Source organism: Pseudonaja textilis, chromosome 2 (assembly GCF_049901715.1).
Source record: "Pseudonaja textilis isolate UNSWEBS1 chromosome 2, rPseTex1.2, whole genome shotgun sequence".
Taxonomy (NCBI): Eukaryota; Metazoa; Chordata; class Lepidosauria; order Squamata; family Elapidae; genus Pseudonaja; species Pseudonaja textilis.
In genome coordinates, this window is record NC_141991.1 from 131,254,608 (window position 1) to 131,271,853 (window position 17,246).

General features: G+C 39.1%; 1 long non-coding RNA gene across 1 annotated transcript; it reads left to right on the top strand.

Annotated features, from left to right (window-relative positions):
* The first annotated feature begins 11,113 nt into the window (after nt 1-11,113).
* On the top strand, nt 11,114-12,500 carry LOC148127083 (uncharacterized). Its single transcript, XR_015741915.1, has 3 exons — nt 11,114-11,228; nt 11,331-11,409; nt 12,444-12,500. It is a non-coding gene; the product is annotated as an uncharacterized LOC148127083 (long non-coding RNA).
* Nucleotides 12,501-17,246: the final 4,746 nt, after the last annotated feature.

Below are 17,246 nucleotides of genomic sequence, written 5' to 3' on the forward strand. Positions count from 1 at the left end.
CATCGTGTTTAACAACTGAAGTTCTGGTCCCAGTTGTCCCTACCTCTAGAGTTCTGTGAGTTCACATTACCTTTCCAGGAAACGAAATTAACAGGAGGTAAAGTCAGAAAAGTGAGCAATTGAGTGTATTGTTTGATCACACAGAAGGCTTTGCACGAATTTCCCAGCTCTCCGTGACAGATGCCAGCTCCCTCCCTGGTGCACATGGCTCAGGTCAGGACATTGTCATTACTTGAGGGTCTACAGACGGCTAAGACTGAGAGCCAAAAATATCTGATTTTCTTTTTCAAAGAAGCTATTCCGGACTTATCCTAAGTTCTCCCCTCTTTGGTGGTCAAAGGGTGCCCTGGGTTTATGACCAAGAAGCTTGGGCTTCTGTTTTTTTGTGAACTCTTCACAGACCTCCTGTTCACTGGGATAATGACAGGGTCACTGCTGGGAGGGGGAGGCCTGGCTGGTTTTAAATAATGTGCAAAATTGGCTGAGCTCTCAGTGTGGTTTGCTGTCTTTCCATGGGGGACTCCTTCCTGCTGGGACCCCCAGACAAGGAAGATGATTCAGTTGTGGTGGCTGTCCCTGGTGAGAAGTTGTTCACATCCCTTTACTGATGACTCAGCCAGCAGAGCCCCATAACCATACCCGCACCCCCCTTCTCACCCCTCCCTTCCCTGGCCCTGGATATTTGTGCACCTGAAGCAATGAAGTCACACTTGCTGCTCTGGAGAGAACAAGGGAGAGGGAGAGGAAAGGGGATACCGCCCTCTCCTGGAGGAAAACAGAAGCCCAGATATATCTGAAAGATGCATCTTTTATTCAACATTTTCTACTTGTAGCCAAAAGCCATGGATAAGGTTTTGTTTCAATGAGAAACACTGAGGTAATGAAATACCCCGATGCTTCTGCCTTCCAATCATGTGTGAATTTCAGTTTGGCCATTAGAGGATGTATATTAATAGGAGAGGATGTGATTCTATTTTAAATTTTTTGAGTGGAAGCCAGGGCATCCATCCTCAGGTTGTTTCTTCATGCTACTTTTCACTTCAGTTTGCTTCTATTTCAATAAAGCAATTATGGTTCCCCACCCCCCCACAAGAAATGAATAAGTTCTGTCCTCTTTAAATATAAGAAACTTAACCAGAATAGAAACTTGGGTTTACTGATGAGTTGTACGTGAAATGACATATAACCCATAGCAAGGTGATGCATATTGTCCCAGCAACAATCCCTCTGTCATACCACCAGGGTCCTCAAAGAGATGCAAGTTATTTTCAGATATGGAAGAAATCTTCAGCTTTATTTTGTTGGCTTGTTTATTCATTTGTTTTGCTACACAAATGAACGTGCAATCTTATTCTCCAGGGTCCTCTTCATTCATTATACTGTATTGCTTCTTTTGAACATTTGGAGCTGTTGGTTTTGGTTTTTCTTCTCTCCCATTCTGAAACTGCTCCATGCTCACTTTCTCCAGTATTAGTGGTTTAAATACAAGATTATACTTCTGAGGGAGGACTTTCCTTCCTTGGGGTCTGTTGTAAGATCAGGTGGCATTTTAAAATTGTTCTCTTGGCAGTTCTTGGATCTCTTTGTTTCCCTCCTTTGTGTGGCTGTATGGGTGTTTCCTAACCACAGCCCACAGAATACTGTTTTCCTTGCCTTTTTCTATTATACACCCCTCAGAAGGGCTGCCTGTGCTGCAGTTGCTAATTGAAGCAAGTGAGTGCCTTTGCTTCTAGAAAGGATATCTAGGAAAATCTCAGGTTGGATCCAGCACATTTTTTCTTTCATCTCAGTGCACCTAGATCAGTGTTTCCCAAACTAGGCAAGTTTGAGATATGGTGGGTTTCAAATCCCAGAGTTCCCAGGGATTGTGGTCTTTACCACGAATTCTGAGCCTTTACCAAGAATTCATCCCAAAGTTTCCCAGGTGGAGAAACATTCATCTAAGACAGAAATGGAGAACTATGACCCTTTTATGACTTGTGGGCTTCAACTCCCAGAAATCTAGGAGTTGAAGTCCATAAGTCATAAAAGGCAGGGGTGGGATTCTACAGGTTCGCACCTATTTGCTAGAACCGGTTGTTAACATTCTAAGCAGTTAGGAGAACTGGTTGTTAGAAGAAATTACTGGCCTAATCCTGTAAGGAAGGCAGGAAGGAAACATTCTGGTGTTGCATACAGAAACTGCCTCTCCGTTAACCCTTATTACATTCTTGGCAGGACTAAACTTCCTGTCTCAGGAACTTTTCTGGAGTTTTTTCCCCCTCCTTTGCTGGTACTTTGCTTGTGTGGAGTGACCATTCAAAGTTACAGTGGCACTGAAAAAAGTGACTTATGACCGTTTTTCACACTTACCACTGTTGCAGCATCCCCACAGTCATGAGAGGCCAGGCGAGGAGATGTGTGCCTCGATATGAGTGATATTGAGTTGGCCACACCCAGGCAATAACATGACCACCAAGCCACGTCCACCCAGTCACATGACCACCAAGCCACGCCCACCACCTAAGCCACGTCCACAGAACCGGTTGCTAAAAAATTTGAATCCCACCCCTGATAAAAGGGTCATAAATTCCCCATGCCTTAGAGAAGCAGTAATGCTAAGAAGGAGAGTTAAGAGAATTCTCTCCAATTGTAGCTTATGATTGTGCCAGAATGATTTTGATTGTAAGCCTATGATTGTGCCAGAATGTGTCTCATGCCCAAAAAACATGTTATACACACCCCACCAAAATGAAAGAAAGTTGCACAATGTACTTTCCTAATGCAGTAGCCAACGTATAGTAGAAGGAATTTCAGCGTATAGTAGAAGGATTTTCAGTTTTCTTCTCTGGTATAAAACATCTCACGGACATCTTGTGGTGCAATCCATGTTGATTAAGGGTTAGTAGAAGGGAAAGCTTTTGTTTCAATGGAACCCTTCTTGCCAGCACTAACCACAGGTGTGGGGACTTGATCCAAATTGGGTTTATACCTGGAAATAAAGGATTAAAATCTTTCCTCCTATTCAGATCCTGAATCCTGATCCACCCTAGCAATTTGTATCATATACAATCTCATATATGAGATTAACTAATTCAACTAATTCAAAGTGAATGATTTAAGACAACATAATCCTTTAGTTCACTTGCTACCTAGTTTCCATTAATGTGCCTACTGTCCCTGTCCTATCGTGTTTTTTTATTTTTCTTATATGTATCCATTTCATCTATTCATAACTATGTTTATACTTATACCTGTTATCTTATAATTGCTTGACAAAATAAAATAAATAAAATAAAATAAATGTAGTTGGCATTTGATTACCCACTTAAGCCAGGGATGTCAAACTCACAACGTCTCAGCGGCGTCACGTCCCCGCTTCGCTAAACTGGGTGAGGGCGTGGCCAGCACGTGACGCATCCAGCCTGCAGGCTGGGAGTTTGATAGCCCTGACTTAAGCAGGAAGTTTGTAAGGCTATAATTCTGTTCATTCAAACCTAATGGCGGGGGGAGGGCGGGAGTCTTTCCTTTCCATTTGGGATTCTCTTCATTCCTGGGGATTAATCTGAGAGAACATCAGAATATCCAGAGTAGTTTAGGTCACGTACCCAGATTAAAAACTGGGGAAAATAATCACTTGTCTGAGATTGGGGGGGTTGTATAAAATTGAAAATAATAAAATAAAATAATTAAATTAAAATAATAAAATAAATAATAAAATACATTAAAATAAAATACAATACAATAAAAAATAAAAAATAACAAAATAAATAATGTAATAATACAATACAGTACAATATATAATAAATAGCACAGCATAGCATAGCATAGCATAGCATAGCATAGCATAGCATAGCATAGCATAGCATAGCATAGCATAGCATAGCTTCCAGTAGTATTTGTGTGAACAAAAAGCTTTTGACATACACTTTTCACAGCCTTTTCTCATCTTCCCAAGCTGCTATGCAGCACACACTTTTCCAAATTCACAGCAGGTGCCAACTGTGAATTCTGGGAATTGTAACCTGACAATTTATGAGGGGATCAGCTTATCTTTTGGTGTGGGTGCCAATCCAAGTATTGCATTGCAGGCAGAAAAATAAACACTGAAGAAAGAGTGCCATCCAGTGGTTAACCTCCAAAAATGCAAATTACAGAATTTACTGCCCATTGATTGCTATGGAAGGGAAAATGTAACATTTTTATGAAGGCAGGTATTCTATGTTCCATTCCATACACAATATTTTTATGAAGGCAGGTCTCCATATTAGTAAACTTGTCCAGGCTCTTAAAAACTATACTCATTCAAAGTTACAGTGACACTGAAAAAAGTGACTGAGGATGGTTTTTCACGCTTATGACCATTGCATCATCCCAGTGGTCACATGATTGAAATTCAGGCATTTGGCAACTGGCTATATATATGTATTCATTTTGGTACAAATAGCAATGATATTAATAATATTTGTTACATTAGTCAAACTTATGTAATCCTAGTATTAATATACATGTTTGTTTTAAAGTAGTTATTCCGTATTTCAATGTTCCATTTTAGTGCCAATCACAATATTATTGGAGCATACATACTAATACCATCTTTCAGTCTCTAATCTTTCCATCTAGTTATTACTTTTATTCTATTATATAAAAATATATATGCTAATATGCCCCCTATTTCTCATTTCTACCTCTATTCTAGCTTCTAGTCAAACCACCATTAGTAATCCTAGTGTTAATACTAACACTAACGAAGATATAGTCCTTCATGATTTAGTTATTCAATGTTTCAATGTGCCATTCTACTTCCAATCATCATATTATTTAAACATACATAATAATACCATCTTTCAACCTCTAGTCTTTCCATCTAACTATTGCTTTATATAAAAGTGTGTATTCTTATTTCTACCATTTTGCCCCCTGAATTCATCGAAACCTAACCCTAATCCTAGGTGAATTTGCCCTAAATGAGATTTTCCCATGTACTTTTCCAGAATACATAAAGCAGGTTCGAAAAGTCAGTATCCCACTAAGCATAATCGTATGCTCTGAATCAGTTGGTGATATCCATTTTGCTATTGGGATTCACAGAAACCTAACCCTAATCCTATGTGGATTTGCCCGCAATGGGATTTCCCCATGTATTTTACCAGGAAATGTAGATAGGGCAGGCTCGAAAAGCCAGTGCCCTCCTAAGGTTAACCATGCACTCAAAATCTGTTGATGTCCAGTTTGCTATATGGATTCATGGAGTCCTAACTCTAGGTGGATTTGCCCCCTTATGATATTTACGTACACATTTTACCAGGAAATATAGACAAAGCAGGCTTGAAAAGTCAGCGCCCTCCTAAGCATAACCGTGTGCTCTGAATCTGTTGGCAATTTCCATTTTACTCCATGAATTCATGGAAATCTAACCCTAATTCTAGCTTGATTTGCTCCAAATGGGATTTCGCATTTTTTTTTAACTGTGAAATGTATATAAGACAGGTTTGAAAATTCAATGCCCTCCTAAACATACCCAATCACTCAAAATCCATTGGCGATGTCCATTTTGCTTTATGAATTCATGGAAACCTATTGCTGGCCCTAAGTGTATTTGCCCTCAATGAGATTTTCTCGTGTACTTTACTAGAAAAGGTAGATAACTCAGTTTCCAAAAGTCAGCACCTCCTAAGCATAACCATATGCTCCGTGTGCTGTCCAGACCGTTTAGAGTTAATGGGATTTGGGATAGTTAGTTAGGAATTGAGAGCTGTCCCCTTAAGGGAGTCCATCATGGTAAATGTAGTTAAGGTATCCTGGGAAATGTAGTCCATGTCTTGTGGTCACATCTGTAATCCTGATTGGTCACTAAATTGACCCTTGTTGGCTTGGGGGAGGCTCCCTCACTCTTGCCTGAATCCTTTACCATGTAGCCATTTCAATTATCATGGGGATGAGAGTTTATTATCTTTCTACTGTTCTGCTTATTATGCTCTGGATGGGTATAAAGCAGACAGAGTTGATAGCCATTTTGCTCACCAAATTCATGGAGACCTAATTTTTACCCTAGATCTTTGATGGGGAACTTATGGCATGTGTGTTGGAAGTGGCACACAGAGCCATTTTTTCTGGCACGCGAGAGGTTGTCTGGACAGCACCCCCGCCAGCCAGCTGATTGTCAGGTATCTGCCATGCATGCGGGGGGAGACACACAAGTGTGGGAGACGCATACACATGCACAGGGGGTGGTGCATACATGGGGAGTCGCATGTGCAGATTTGCATGGTGTGCACGCAGGGGGTCATGCGTGCATGTGCGGGAGCATCATGCACGCATTGCATTATGGGTGCAGATGAGTGCATGCACATGCTTTCGGCACATGATGAGGAAAAGGTTAGCCATCATGGATTTCCCCTTTCCCAAAGGTTAGCTAGATGGATTTCCCCCAGGGATGGGATTCAAATTTTTAACAACCGGTTCTGTGGACATGGCTTAGGTGGTGGGCGTGGTTTGGTGATCATGTGACTGGGTGGACATGGCTTGGTGGTCATGTTATTGGCTGGGCGTGGCCAATTCAATATCACTCACATCAAGGCATGCATCTCCTCACCTGGCCTCTCATGACTGTGGGGATGCTGCAACAGTGGTAAGTGCAAAAAATGGTCATAAGTCACTTTTTTCAGTGCCATTGTAACTTTGAATGATCCCACCACACAAGCAAAGTACCAGCAAAGGAGGGAAAAAAAACTCCAGAGATGTTCCTGAGACAGGAAGTCCAGTCCTGCCAAGAATGTAATAAAAGTTAACGGAGAGGCAGTTTCTGTAAGCAACACCAGAATGTTTCCTTCCTGCCTTCCTTACAGGATTAGGCCAGTAATTTCTTCTAACAACCGGTTCTCTGAACTGCTTAGAATGTTAACAATTGGTTCTAGCAAATAGGTGGGAACTGGTAGAATCCCACCTCTGATTTCCCCCCTATGGTATTTTCCCATGTATTTTCCTAGGAAATGTAGTTAAGGCAGATTTGAAAAGTCAGCACCCTGCTAAGTGTAGCCATGTGCTCTGAATCCATTGGTGGTGTCCATTTTGCTCTCCAAATTTATGGAAACCTATCCCTAACCCAAGGTGAATTTGCTTTCATCGGGGTTTTCCTTCTATTTTACGAGCAAAGGTAGATAAGTCAGTTTTGACATCACAATTTTTCCTCTGCAGGCACCAAAAAGGCCCAGTTTTGAAAAACAGCCAGAAATACCATTTTTAAGCATGAAATTTCACCCCGAATATCATCCCAGCATCCATTTTTTGCATTTGGGTTCAAGTAAAAAACACTTGATTTTTAAAAAACAGCTAGCAATACCCTTTTGAAGAATGAAACTCCACTCCTAAATAACAATCTATGAAGATTAAAAAATGGCAATCCAGCATCAGAGTTTACAAGGTACTGAGATCCTTAATTGCTCCAATAAGTTGGAAGTGCTGCTATGGGAGGAGACTATATTTACAAGACATCTATAGTGAGCAATAGATTGGAGTAAGCAAAGGCTTGAATGTAACTCTAGATAGAAATTCATGCTTCCTTAGAAGACCAAGAGCATAGAGTGAGACCATGTTCAAATGTCAACAGAACTGTTCTCTGCTATATATATTTTTATTTATTTATTTGATTTGTCAATCATTTACAAGATAAAGGTATAAGAATAAACATAGTTTTGAATACATGAGAGGGATACTTATAAGAAAAATAAAAAGAAACAATAGGACAGTGACGGGAGGCACGATTGGTGCGCTTATGCACGTCCCCTACAGGCCTCTTAGGAAAGAGGTGAGGTCAATAGTAGACAGTCTAAGGTTAAAGATTTTGGGATTTGGGAAAGAAAACACAGAGTCAGGTAGAGTATTCCAAACATTGACCACTCTGTTGCTGAAGACGTATTTTCTGCAATCAAGCTTGGTGCGGTTAATCTTGAGTTTGTATCTATTGTTTGCTCTTGTGTTGTTATGGTTGAAGCTGAAGTATTTATTGCAATGTATGATTTTATGTACTATACTTAGATCGAACTGAAGGCGGTGTAGTTCTAGATTTTCTAGGTCTAGAGTTTCAAGTCTGGTGGCATAAGGTACTCTGCAATGAGTAGAGGAGTGGAGAACTCTTCTTGTGAAATATTTCTGGACTTTCCCAATTGTGTTAATATCAGATACATGATATGGGTTCCAGACTGATGATCTGTATAGGTCTAGCAAATGTTTTATATGTTCTAGTTAGTAGTGTGATATTACCAGAGAAGAAGCTACATAGGATTAGATTAACAACTCTTAATGCCTTTTTGGCTATGTAGTTACAGTGGGCTCTAGCACTTAGGGCATTAGAGATGAGTACTCCGAGGTCCTTGACAGAGTTTGGATCATCAACATGGTCTTGACTATTTAGCTTGTATTTTATTTTCTGATTTTCTTTGCCAATATGTAAGACAGAGCATTTATTCGTTGAGATTTGAAGTTGCCATTTGATTGACCATTCTGATACATAGTCAAGGTCTTTTTGAAGGGTAGCAGTATTGTCTGTGGTGTTGAATAGCTTTACATCTTCAGCAGAGAGAATGCAGTTGCTCTTAATATGATCACAGAGGTCATTAATATAGAGTATGAAGAGAGTTGGTCCTAAAACACTGCACCACTGTTGACAGGTACAGAATTTGATAGGACACTCCCAATTTTGACCATTTGTTGTCTCTTTGATAGGAATGCTTCTATCCAGTTATGTAAGTGTCCAGAGATACCATAAGATTTTAGTTTTAGGAGTAGTTTGTCGTGCACCACTGAATCAAAGGCTTTACAGAAGTCTATGTAGATTGCGTCTATTGCTTTGCCCTGATCGAGTTGTGTAGTCCATATGTTTTTGCAGTGTAAGAATCGCAGATTACATGATAGTTTTTTTTCTGAAACCAAATTGTTAGAGAGTAGGTTATTTGTCTCTAAGTGGAGGATAATGGATTGGTTAATAATTGATTCCATGACTTTACAGGTGATGCAGCATAAAGAGATTGGTCTGTAATTTTCAGCTAGGCTGGGGATGATCATGGCTTTTTGAAGATGGGGATGACTGTGGCTTGTGACCATAGGTATGGCAAGGAGCTGGTCCTGAAAGATTTTTCAAAGGTTATGCTTAGAGGTTTAGCTATGGCAGTGGATAGCTTTTTAAAGAAGTAGGCACATATTCCATCTGGTCCAATAGATAGAGATGGTTTTAGATTGCACAGTGCTTTTTCAACAATGTCTTCTGTAAAATCGATATGTATTAGATCATTGTAGTTCTCTGTGATTCAACTAGGAAGTACTGGGCTTGATCAATTGCTAGTTACAAATACTGAGCCAAAGAATGTGTTAAAGAGGTTTGCTTTGACGGTGCCGTCGTTGCAGTCTTTGCCATTAGGTCCTCTCAGGGATGGGATGGACCTTGAGTCTTTTAATTTGTTGTTTACAAAATTGTAGAAAACACGGGTGGACATTGTACGTAGAAGGTTTTCCTCTTGTTTAATGTGATAATTGGTGCATTCAGCCTTTATCTGGTGGCATAGATTTTTGTATCGGCTTTTGAAGTTGGCAACGTGACCAAATTTGTTTTTTTGCCAAAGTGATCTCTTTTTGGATTGAAGCTTCCTTGTTGTTATGGGTAATCTGTTTTTCCTGGTTTTGGGAGTTGTTATTGGTACATATAGTTTGATGACTCTTTTGATTTCTAGTAAGAATATGTTGTAATGGTCTTCAACAGTATTGCATCCAATAAATAGAAATTGCCAATCAAGGGAAGAGAGATTGTTGATTATAAGATCATAGCTGCCTTTTTTGAAGTTATAATTGGGGATTTTGTCATTGTGGTGATTTTTGTATGGACGTCTGTTGAGACAAAAGTCAATCATGTTGTGGTCACAGTTGGAAAAGGGTTCTTTAATTTGTATTCCGTAAATTGAATTCAAACTATTGCAGAAGATGAGATTGAGGCAGTTGTTAAGCCTAGTATTATTGGTTACTAATTGATCCAGTCCCAGATTTGTTACAGCATTGTAGAAGGTTGCATATATGGGTTCAGTTGTACATTCATTTAGGGTCCAGTTAATATGAGGTAGATTGAAGTCACCAAGAAAGATAAAAGCGTGTGGGCAGGATGCATGTTAGTAGTGTATTTAGCTTGTTTACATGTTCGATGTCATAATCAGGGGCTCTGTAACATAGTAAGAACCGAAATGTGATATTTAAGGTCAATATTATATATGCATACATATATACATATATATATAGTGTGCATATAATTGCCAAAAGACAGGAATATTATGAGAAAGTAATCATAATATCTTCAGGCATAGTTTGCAATTTATCCCCTTTTATTTTTCAATTCAACAAAAATTCAAGGAGAAATTATTTGAGGAGGTTTTGAGCTCTGTCAACAAACAAATTCCCTGAAGACTGGACAGAATTGTATGGGTTGGAGGGGAAGAGGCAAAGCCAGCAAAATAAAGACCGTGTTTGAAAATGGACTTGATCTAGCTTGGGACTATGGAGGAAAAAAAATCCATTGAATCCATAGGGTAGTTGGGTAATGACTCAAATGCTGCTGACTGCTCAATTGTAAGCTATAGTGCTTTTGGCCATGGGACCCATAATGGAATGAATGCAGCTCATCTCTTGTTTCCCAGCAAGAAAGGAAACAGAATCTCAAACACATACAGTTCAAGCATATACTTCATTACACAGCAGAAAATACTGGTGCTGCCTATGGCTACTTCTGGTAAAGGGAGTCGGAAAGAATTCCAGAAGCCACGCTTGCCCCAATTTTCTTGTTTTCTTCATAGAAAGTACTTAATTCATTACAGATCAAAAAAATCTCCATATTTTTGGAAAGGTTTACCTCCCATTCTAGCTGAGATCATCTGCCCTGCAGTCACCTACTTGGGAAGCTTTGAAAGAAAAAATATATATTTCTGCACAGAAACAATAGAAAGTCTATGATAGGAGAATACTTTCCCTGTGGCTTTCATCGCAATAGCCTGGAGTACACAGCCGGAAATCAGCGAATCATCATCCTATGATAAGATCTTGATTTCAAGGGAAGATTGCCAACTTTTCTCCTGGCTTCTGTAACTTTGCCTTTAATAGCCTCTCAAATTGCTGACACCAGCAGAGGAAGCTGCTTGAGCAGAAAGCCTACGGCAGAGTAAAGTAGATACAATTCCCGGCACCAGGCAGTGAAGAAAGACTTTTCTATGTGTGTAAGTAATATTTTTGTGCATGGGAGGGTTCAAATAATCTACAGGCAGTATGAGATGTAACAGTACTTTAAATTCAAAAGGGTATTCCTATTCTCATTTCAGATGTTATGCATCTAAGAAGAAAGAAAGCACGGTTGTTTGAACATACTCTACTGTTAAAGGCAGAACATCACAAGGACTGGTCAGTACCAGTACAGTTTTGTTTTTTGTTTTTAAAGAGGGGGGGGGGGCTTCTAAATAAGTTTTAAGAGTAATAGTTTTATTAGTCTGATGTTGCAGGCTAATTTTTTTAAAAGACAAGCATATAAATGTGAAACCTCAGGACTAAGCTTAAGTTAGGATTGTCAACCTTTTAATAGATCATGCTTTTCAATAACACAGTAAAGCAGAGGAAGGCATTTCTAAATGAATGATTATTGATGACTGAGTTTCTTCAGACCCCAAATCCTTTGCCTTAAAATGAAGTCAGACCAATTGTCTATTTAACTCAATTCTCCTCAACCTTGTGCCTTTGGATGAATAATTCCTAGCATTCCCAACTAACCATGTTGAGAGGAGAGGACAACATGGGGAGAAAAGTATTATTGGAAACCTAGCCAAGAGTTTTTTCCCATACTTATCTGCTTTAGAGATGCAGAGAATTTAATATGCACTCTCTACATCAAGCTACAACAAAATTAGGCAGTGCTTCACTTTAACCTAAGAATCTTCTTATTTTGTCTATGGCAGGTGCTTTCTTATTTCAGTGAATGTCTCCCTTCTACAAACTAATATTGAACAGTAAAATAAATATTCTTTGCAATAAATACTAATTGATATGGCAGGGATAGACAACCTTTGACAGACAAATTATTCCTGAATAATAAAGTCCACATCCTTCGTTGTTGGTTAGCTTAATTGAAGCTGTGGGGAGTTGCAGTTTAGCATTATGTGGCATGCTCACCTCTGTTGGTTAACATTAGAGGTTACATATTTTGATTTCAAAAATACTGGCCTCTGCTTGAGGAGTTCAGAAGCATCACCAGAAAATCCAAAAACTAAAGACTAGACTCAGAAGTTGAGAAAAAATTTTTTTTTTAAAGTATGGTAATAACAACAAACATGTGCACTATTACCAAGATTTACAGTCTCCAAACGACTTTACTATTCATATTTAAAATGGTACTATTATTGTAATTCAAGAAGTGTATACACAAGCACATTTTGTTCACCTAGGACCAAGAAATGAGGAGGTGGCAGAGCAAAAAACAAATTCACCTCACCCTATATCAGGTAAATAACCTCTGAAGATATTGGTTGGTCAATGATCCTGTATGAGTTATGGGTTCCATTGCTATATGGCAAATGTTGGGTTCACTATGTAAGCAAAACTGTTATCTTTTAATAGGAGATTTAGTGATGAGTAAATCTGTAACTCCAAAATCTGTAAATTTTTCTGTACATTTGATCTGTGTCCTTAGGAAACGAACACAGCAATAAAAGTATGAAGAAATTTTTTAAAAAATTGAATTGGAGAAGAAAGAGCTTATCTCTGCTTAAGCCTTTAAATGACACAATTCATAGAGGGAAAAGTTAGTATATATTAATTTCATAAATCTCTAATTATAAGGGAGAGGTTTTCTTTTCACCAGGCAGATCTTGAAATTCAAGAAAGAAAAAAAAGTAGAAACTATGAATCTACATCCTTCCCCTCCTTGGCTTCTTGCCAAATGTTAACTCAAGAAGACACCGTAGCTAACCAGTTCTTTCCTAACAAGTACTTATTTCTAACTAGTGTTAATATGTGTCCATATCATCCTTTATTTTATAATATATTTTATTCAAATAAATATTATTCTGCCCTCCCAAGGTGTTCAAGTTAACACACACATATATATTCTTTCTACGTTTATCTTAAAATAACTCTACAGTCCAAGCAAGGATGACCTTCCCAATATATGCTAATCAAATCTAGATGGGTGGGGAATTTAAACTATACATTTAGCTGCAGTCTAACCAAGAGCTGGGTATAATTAAGCCCATTAATCTCAACAAGTTCAAAGGCACTGCATTTAGTATTGGAATGCAGCAGATATTACAGCTATAGCAAAGAATATAAAAGGTGTAATATGCTATATAGATATTACAGCTATAGCAAAGAATATAAAAGGTGTAATATGCTATATATATATATATATATAGCCAACATGGAAAAGAACATGGATAGAAAAGAAAACCTCAGTAAAATGAGCTGACCAGTCCCTCTGTGAACATAAAACAAGCAGGAATTCTATAGGTAAAGGAAGACTTTCAAGATTTGTAAGAAGTTGCGAGAATGGTATATAGCAAATGATAAGAAAAGTTCCCTATGTGGTATTTACCATTGGATCAGTTGAACCAGACATTTGATTATAGTGGCCAAAGGAAGGTAACAGTGAAAGTAATGTATGGTTACTCTTGCAGGATGTTCTGCTTCAGGAATCGAAATAAGAGCTAGTCTTGGCTACAATGCACGTTGGCTTACGGCCTGAAGGTGAGGGTAGGGTGGAGAGAGACAGATTCTGCCCATTTATGACCCACCTCATGAAATGAAATGTTGTGTGCTGGATTCTGTGCTTAAGATCCAGATTTAAAGCCTCTCTACCTTTACTTCAGCTTTTTCTGTCTCTGGGCGACAAAAAGGAAAATGAGAATAATGATCTGTTTTGACTCTGATGATAATTGTCCTGCATAATTAGTTGCCTTTGGCTTTTTTCTTCTGTATATTAAACTAAGTCAAGGAAAGCCCGCACAGCAAGGCTTCTGAAATTCTTTTCAACTCTGTAATAGAGCCTCCACTAAGGGTCACATGACTGGAAAGCAAGAGGGAGGGGGCTAGACTGGAACAGACACAGAGGTGGCATTCAGCAGGTTCTGACCAGTTCTGGAGAACCGGTAGCGGAAATTTTGAGTAGTTCAGAGAATCAGCAAATCCCACCTCTGACTGGCCCCACCCCCATCTATTCTCTGCCTCCTGAGTCCCAGCTAATTGGCTGGGTCTTCTTTTGTTGCCCTGCACAGGAGAACGGAGCTGAAAAGCAGGTTAGTGGGCTGGGGAGGGAATGGGGATTTTGAAGTATCCTTCCTCTGCCACACCCACCAAGCCATACCCTCCAAGCCATGCCATGCCACGCCCACCAAGCCACGCCCACAGAACCGATAGTAAAAAAAAAATTGAATCCCACCACTGAACAGACAGCAACATTTTGAGCCACTAGTCCAGGTGTCCCCAAACTCTTCAGCTCATTGACCCCTTCATGAAGTTTTAGATTGTTCATCAAATCCCAAACATTATAATTTAAAAAATATGACTTAATTGTACTATAAATAATAATAATAATAACAGAACACAATCGGCATTGACAAAATCACCAGCAGTCAATCGCAAAAGGCAACTTTACTTGGAACAGCTTATATCCTGCAACAATACCTTTAACACAATCAAACAACAACATATCTTTATCCCAGAGACTTGAGAAGGACTCGTTAGGTGGACAAAAATGCCAAATTCAGTCTAAGCATTTGGCTGAATGTGAAACCAACCATAATAAGACAACTCAAGGCTGCTCTCACTTGCAGTTGTCCATCCAACACTGGCTAACATTTCTTGCTGCTAACTGCACCTTCAGGGCTAGAGACTGGCCTGGAACTCTACAGAGGTCCAAAATATTAGTTGACCCTAATCAATTTTCATCATTTACCAGCCACCAATCGCCTGTCAGTCATTTACTAATCTCCTTTCGATCTCCAGATATTTGGATCATCTCATCAACTTTGGGGGTCAATATTGACCACTTTGGGGAACCCTGCAGTCACCAATTGCCTTTCCATTAGGCCCCTGGCCAGATGTGCCCATTTTCAGATTCAGTGTTTCTTTTGCCAGCTTCTTCAATTCTGTCAAATGTTATTCTGTTCTGACAAAAAAAAATTTGGAGATATATTTCTGTCAGACAGACAGAATCCCAAGTCTCTCAAGAAATATAATTTATTTCCAAAATTCAGTAGTGTTGAAATGAATGAACAAGCTGAAGAAAACATCATGAGTATGACTTTTAGGATTCTTTCTAATCTCTTTACTAGTGAGGGCCGTAGACAATGATTTGCTTTGGTGTAAAGAAATAGCATATTGGTCTGTTTGTGTATTCCTGTCACATACATGTGCACAGGGCGAGTTACATATATTTTCCTCTGGATCACATTACCAGGAGGGGAGGGGATTAGAGTGGGTCAGACCAGAGGTGGTATTCTGCAGATTCTGACCAGTTCTGGAGAACCGGTAGTGGAAATTTTGAGTAGTTTGGAGAACCAGCAAATACCACCTCTGACTGGAGATTTTACAGTATCCTTCCCCTGCCAGGCCCACCAAGTCACGCCCACAGAACCGGAAGTAAAAAAATTGAATCCCACCAATGGGCCAGACAACATTCTGAGTTTCTACCAGCTTCTTCCTTTAGGACACTTTGGGAGGTTTTTTTGTTTAATATTTTGGGAATGTTTTTGTCTCTAGAAGTATTTATTTAATAAAATTTGACCTTTCTTTTGCTGGCTTTACCTGGTTTCAGTTTCAGTTCTTCAAGTTGTAAGTTGATTTATCTTGTCATTTAACTGATTGGGTTGGAATCTCTTTCTGTGGAGCTCGTTCCTGAGTAGAGCCATTTCAGTTCTTTTCAGGATACGTTTAGTAGCTGCTGTGCTGTGATGAAATATTAATTTGAAGCAGGTCAGTGTTGCATTGTTGTCTCTGCAGCTATACTTTGGAATGGAGCAACAAAATCCACCCTCTACTTTGGGACAAGATAAAACAACTTATAACTTGGAGAGCTGAAACTGAAACCACTTACAAAAATGACAAACTCCTGAAGAAACTAAAGAAATTAGAACATGACAAGAAAGCTCCCAACAACTCACAACACCTGAAACAATTAGTATATGTTTCCAACAGAGAACTCACCAAAACAGAAACAGATGACCTAACCAAAGGATTCAATTATGCTATAGCACCCCCAAAAATCCCCACAGAATCCATCATATGCGGAGTAGAATCCAGCCTAACTAAATTAAATACAGATGAAGCTGATAGAATAAGACACCAAGTCACTAACATCTTATGCACAAGCAAACCACTCAAAAACAACTTACACAAAGAGGAACTAAAAGCCCTGCAAGCCCTAAGGAATGACAGCAGCATAATCATACTTCCAGCAGATAAAGGTAATGCCACAGTAGTAATGGATAGAAAAGACTATGAAACAAAATTGACAGACCTACTCCAAGACTGTACATACAAACCCATAAACATGGACCCAACCATATATCTGGAAAAAATAACCAAGAAGAAAATCATCAGCAACATAAGCAAAGAGATCCAACAGACAATCATCCCAAGAGAAAAATCTTTCAGATGCCCCAAACTATATGGCCTCCCAAAAATACACAAAGAAGGCATGCCTCTCAGACCCATAATCAGCTTCAGAGGAGCACCACTACAAAACCTAGCCAAATACCTAGCAAAGAAGCTACAGCCCCATGATGAAGCAGCAGCTTCACATGTACAAAACTCATACCACCTCTTGGAAATGATCAAAGATCTACACATGGAATAAAAAGATCTGCTTGTAAGTTTCGACGTGGTTTCACTATTCACTCAAGTCCTGATAAAAGAAACCCTAGAAATCATCAAAAATAAATACCAACCAGCTAAACACCTCATGGAACTAACAGAACACTGCTTAACCAACACATATTTCATATACAAAGGACAAAAATACAAGCAAATTGAAGGAGCCCCTATGGGATCACCACTGTCACCCATCATTACAAACCTGTTCATGGAAGAATTCGAATCCAGAGTCCTAGCCAATGCCATCCACAAACCCAAACTATGGTTAAGATACATCGATGACACATTTGTTATTTGGCCCCATGGAAAAGAAAACCTAAACAATTTTCTAACACACCTAAACAGCACATACCCCAAAATCAAATTCACCATGGAAACAG